Source organism: Lynx canadensis, chromosome C2, assembly GCF_007474595.2.
Source record: "Lynx canadensis isolate LIC74 chromosome C2, mLynCan4.pri.v2, whole genome shotgun sequence".
NCBI classification, from domain to species: domain Eukaryota; kingdom Metazoa; phylum Chordata; class Mammalia; order Carnivora; family Felidae; genus Lynx; species Lynx canadensis.
Window position 1 is genome coordinate 145,831,617 of NC_044311.2, and position 6,009 is coordinate 145,837,625.

At 44.6% G+C, this 6,009-nt stretch overlaps 1 non-coding gene across 1 annotated transcript; it reads right to left on the reverse strand.

The window, feature by feature from the left end:
- Nucleotides 1-5,058: 5,058 nt before the first annotated feature.
- On the reverse strand, nucleotides 5,059-5,161 carry LOC115524328. The gene has a single exon (XR_003972039.1). It is a non-coding gene; the product is annotated as a U6 spliceosomal RNA (small nuclear RNA).
- Nucleotides 5,162-6,009: the final 848 nt, after the last annotated feature.

Consider the following 6,009-nt stretch of genomic DNA (forward strand, 5'->3'; position numbering starts at 1 on the left):
GCTTCAGATTCTCTCTCTCTCTCTCTCTCTCTCTCTCTCTGCCCCTCCCCTGCTCATACTCTATCAATCTCTCTCTCAAAAATAAATAAACATTAAAAAAAAAACCTTAAAATAAATAAATAAAAATGTTAACAATCGGTTGAATCTAGATAAAAGGTATAAAGAATATCGATCTATCTACCCACCTACCAACCTATTTCTTGTAAAAAAAAAAAATGAAGTCTCCCTGAACTTGGCAAGATCCTATTTACCCATCAGTGCTGTATAGATAGAGCTTATCTATAGTGATATCGAGAGAGAGGCAGAGAGAGAGAGAGAGAGAGAGAGAGAAGGAGGGAGGGACAGAGACGGGGAGAGGGACAGAGAGAGAAGTGTAATTCAGGATAATACCAGAAGTGCTATTTCTAGGTCAAAGGTAAATACTGTGTACTTTTGTTAGATACCGCTCAATTCCCTTCATCAGGGGATGTACCATTTTGTATTCCCACCACCGTGTGTGAAAGCCTACTTCCTCACAGCATCGCCACAGAGTAGTTTGTCAAGATTTTGAGGTTTTGTCCTGATGACAGGTGCACTGTAGCTTAAATTCGTGTCTTGTGACATGCACAGGGCTTTCATTCTTCTACCAGGTAAGTGGCTCCTAAGACCTTATTTCAGAGAAATGGCTTCCACTTAGGCTCCAGGTACTTGCTCTTCAACCCCAACCCCCCTTTCTTCCCTGTCTAGACAGATAAGCTCAGTCAGATTGTAGGAGTGGGATCCTCACTGTCATCATCATCATTATCAAATCTGCCTAGACAAGAGAGGGCACTCAATACATTTGTGCCAGTGGTATATTGGCACGGAACTGGACAGCTTCCCCTCCATCTCTTACATCTTCCATCTCAATATCCACAGCAGCCTCCTCTGGGGGGCACACAGACAACACCCTCCGCATTGAGTGGTGACAAAAAGGAGGTTCAAGGAGATGAAGTGGCTTGTCCAGCCTGTAAGTGGAGAATTTAGGACTAGGGATCACACGTTTGGGTCCCTACTGAGTGCCTGTAAAGTTAGGGTACAGTCCCCAAGACTACCCTCACTTCTGACACCACGGGCAAGTCCAAGGATTCCCACAACCACCCTAAGTTCAAGAATTCACTAGAAGGACTCTCAGAACTTGCTGAAACCTAGTATACTCGCTGCTATGATTTATTAAGTGAAAGGATACAGATTAAAATCAGCCAAGGGAAGAGACACAGAGGGTCCAGGAGAGTTCCACACACAAAGCCTCCAGCTGTCCTCTCCCAGTGAAGTCATGGACAGTGTCAACTCTTGGAAACAATGTGTGGCAATATGCATGGACTACTGCCAACCAGGAAAGTTTACTCAAGCCATGGTGTAGAGTTAATTTTAATTGGGCTCTGATCATGAGGACATGGTCAGTTGCCCACATGGCTGACCTCAGTCTCCAGTGTATCCAAGGATTGAGCTGATACTACATGACCAACACCCCCACACAAATCACGTTGTTAGACCATCTGGCACGGCCCAAGGATCCAAGTAAACAAAATCACTCTTATCAGGGAGGACATTCTCAGGGTTTAGAGATCACCTCCTGGCTGAGGGCAAAGACGAGATATCTCTTTGGGCAAGGTTAATTCTTTACTGCACAGCGCCCTTTCCTTGTAATCCATTATAAGTGGGGGTACCTGCTCACCGTCACAGAAGGCTCGGCCTCTGCACCCATGCATCTGTGATGGAGTAATCCCCCTGGCTGAGCACCAGGACTGGGGAATGGAATCCAAGCATAACAGAAGGGAGGATGGCACAGGGGAACTCAGGAGTGAACTGAATGACGGCCTTTGTCAAGAAAAAGTACAATCGATACTGGTGACTGAGAATTTGCATCTGATACTTTTCTCTGCTCACCAAGGGTGGAAGAAAAGTGCTAGTTTGAGCCCCCTGTCTATTGGGTCAGGCCTGGCTGGCCTCAGTATCATTCTCTGAGTGCATCCGGGACCCCTAGGTGGTGCCCATTTTCAGTTTAGGAAGCAAATTTAAAAAAACAAACAAAAAACAAAGAAACAAAAACAAGGAATCCAAAAGATTAACAAACCTCAGCCTTCTATCAAATCACATTTCCTGCTGAGGTACTGTTACGGTGAAAACTGGCTTGCAATTTGTGCAAAAGGTATTGAGTTCACCTCTTTATTCGCTTTTTAAATCTTAGCCGTGGGAATGTTGTGGACATTTGGAAAAATATTCCACCCCCAAATAGGACGAAGTTCAACAGAGATGAGGCCAGGGGTCACAACAGAGAAGAGAAGGAGAGGATGGGGCGACAGGGAGTTGGGAGTGAGCAGAGAAGTCTCGTTCACTTTCCCTCAGAGCTTCCTCTACTGTGTGATCTGAAGGAGGATGGGAGACCTTTGCTCCGGCTCCCTGAGCCCATCCCAGCTGCTCTTTTCAGGGTTTCCATTGTCTTCCAGCCTTCCCTGGAAAGGACCCCACAGCCACAGGCAGCTGTTTTATTTCTTCATAACACAGAAGCCTGGAAAGACCCAAACCCAGCACCTGGGTTACCAAAGCGTTGGTGGGTGCTTATTTGGGCATAAGATTGAAATAAGACTTCTTACTCAAGACTTGCTCCTCCCTGCCCCCTTCCTCTTCCCTGTCTCATTCCCGCAAAGGAACCAGAACCTTCCTCCCAGGGATACTTTACTTATTGATTAACAAGTATTAACTGAGCATCTATTAATGCCAAGCATCGATGGGAGTGATGATGGGGAGACACAAATGATAAAAACAAACCAGAAAAATACCAGCAGGTGACCATTACTTACAGGTGAGTAAAATAGTGTTTGGTAGAGAATGGGTGGGTGGTTTTCCCATGATCAGGAATGGTCTAAGAAGGTGACACTGAGGGGCACCTGGCTGGCTCAGTCAGAAGAACACACAACTCTCGATCTCAGGGTCATAAGTTCGAGGCCCACATTGGTTATAGAGATTACTTAAAATAAATAAAAATTTTTAAAAAAAGGTGACATTGAAATAAAGACTTGAAAGACAAGAATGGGCCAGCAATGTTAAGAGCTTCTGTGGGGAAAGAAAAGGGAAAAAACCTTGACTTGATGAACCAGCCCTGACTTGCCCCGGAAGGTGTGGAATCAACTAGGGTGAACTGAACTGACTGAAACATGGCTTCTACACCTTGTGGAATGAGTGAAAGAGAAGTTAATAGGGAAATTAAGAAAGCTACAGTTCTCTCTAAGAGGGGGAGAGGCAGGTTAAAGAATAGGGCTGTGGGCTGCTCTACTGAAACCCACCAAAAAGTCTCCAGGGTCTTCCTACCAGATTTGCCCCAGTGGGGACCTGCATTATTTTCAGCATAGTGAAGTGGTAATGAGCAGGGACGCTGGCATCAGACGCATAAATCTTTGAATTCTGAGTGTGTGACTTTAGGCAGAAACTTAATGAGGTGGAGCCTCAGTTTCCTCCTTTGTAAAAGGGGTATAATGAACTCTCCCACTCAGGGAGGTCAGGAGGGCTAGATGCGATGGCCCGGCACAAGGGACCACAAAGGGCAGTGCCCAGCCCTTGGGGTGGCCCAGGAGGACTGCTCAGAGGGATAAGTAGGGTTCCCTTTGGCAGCCCCAGGGACAGGGTTAGGGTCAGGGTCTAAGAAAGGAGTAAGGAATGTCTTTACAATCTGGTGGGCTCTCTTCCAGCAAACTCCTGGCAAAGGCCAAAGGGCACTATCTCACGCTGCTGTTACATAACTGGTTATATAACTGCTTATGGGGAAACATAATTCTACTGAAGGCTGCGATTTAACAGAACCATTTGTAATTGTTTTAAAACACATCATTTCCCCACACCAACATGGAAACAGCCAGCAAAACAGGCAATGCAGGTGGCTTGTGACCATGTGTAAGGTTCGGATTTCTAGGGATTGTCAACATAAACTGAAAGAAAAAGGCAAAAGTAAGCCCATCTTGTTTTGGGACACAGTAGATCAGAATTCCAGTCCTGCTTGAGTAGCCTTGGGCAAGTTGCTTAATCCTTGCTACTCAAAGCGTGGTCCGTGTGCCAGCAGTAGAAGGATACTTGGGAGCTTGGTGGAAATGCACAATTTCAGGCTCCACCCTAGACCTGCTGATTCAGAGCTTGCATTATTAACCAGATCTCTAGGTGATTTTAGGCGCGTGAGAACTGGGGAAGCATTCGTTATACTGCATACCTGAAATACAATATTGTATTTTAACTGAAAGTATTATTATTGTTATATCTTTTTTTTTTTTTTTTTTAATTTTTTTTTTTTTTTTTCTCAACGTTTTTATTTATTTTTGGGACAGAGAGAGACAGAGCATGAACGGGGGAGGGGCAGAGAGAGAGGGAGACACAGAATCGGAAACAAGCTCCAGGCTCTGAGCCATCAGCCCAGAGCCCGACGCGGGGCTCGAACTCCCGGACCGCGAGATCGTGACCTGGCTGAAGTCGGACGCTTAACCGACTGCGCCACCCAGGCGCCCCTGTTATATCTTTTAAGTAAGCTCTATGCCCAATGTGGGACTTGAAATCACGACCCTGAGATCAAGAGTCATATGCTTTACTGTTGGACCCAGTCAGGTGCCCCTTAACTAACTGAAATTAAAACGGAAACTTAAAAAGCCAAAAAAAAAAAAAAAAAGAACTGGGGAAGCATTTAACATCCCTGAGAGTCACTCTCCTAAGACAGGGGCCAAAGTGGCTTTTAAACAAATTAAATATAAGTATAAACAGCTTTTTTTTTTTTTTAATTTGCTAAATCATTCTCACCAATTTATTCTTCCCAACAAGTTTTCAAATCCTTTGTAAGCACTCTGCCAAAAAAGAAACCCATTGGAATTCTCATTAGAATTGCATTAAAGATATAAAATAATTTGAGAATTGATATCTTTATAATATTTTCCTATCCAGGAACATGGGCTGTCTCTATACTCAGTCTTTTTATTTTTTATTCAAGTATAGTTAATATGAAGTGTTGTATTAATTTCAGGTATACAATATGATGACTCAATGATTCTATACATTACTCATAATGATCAAATCTGCTTCACAAATTTTTATGTCATCCTTGTGTAGGGGTTATATTAATCTTCTTCGTATAGTCCCGATTTTAGTATATGTGCTGCCAAACAACCAATAAATATACCCAGCTTTTGAACAATTAAAAATTAACCAGGGGGTGCCTGGCTGGCTCAGTTGGTGGAACATGCAATTCCTGATCTCATGGGTTGTAAGTCCCAGCCCCATGCCGGGTGTAGAGATTACTTAATGAAATCTTTAAAAACAAAATTAAGCAGAACATCGAGTAAAAGTGAAAAAGCAAAGTCTTCCTCCACTCCCCAACTCCTCTTCATCCCACAACTCCTGCCCCACCCCACCCCCAGCCACTCCCTGAACCTTCTCCAGCTTGGCCTGGTATTGGGTTTTTCTCCTCTGCAGGCAGGCAACCCCTGCACTCTAGGCATTACTTGCCTGGAGTTTGGGGGGTGGCAGTGGAAAATCACCCTCCCGCCCACAAGCCAACATGCTCTTCAAAGAAATGTTCACTCTGATCTGGCTGACAGATCACTCCCTTCTTCCAATAGAGCCCATAGGAGGCGATGGTTCCAGGTCAAAAACTGGTCCGGCCACCTCTTAGCAAGTTATGAGGGGAGGTCCCTACACCTCTCTTAAGAATGTCAGGTTCTTGGAGCACCTGGGTGGCTCAGTCATTTGAGCAGCCAACTCTTGATTTCAGCTCAGGTCGTGATCATGGTTTGTGAGTTCAAGCCCCACAGCGGGCTTTCTGCTGTCAGTGCAGAGCCTGCTTTGGATTCTCTGTCTCCCTCAATCGGCCCCTCCCCTGCTCATGCACACACACACTTTCTCTCTTTCAAAAATAAATAAACATCAAAAAAAAAAAAAAAAAAAAGAATGTCAGGGTCTTGTCACATATCACTTATATTCTTGGTTTGGAGCATCAGTTGTTATTCCCGGACAGGG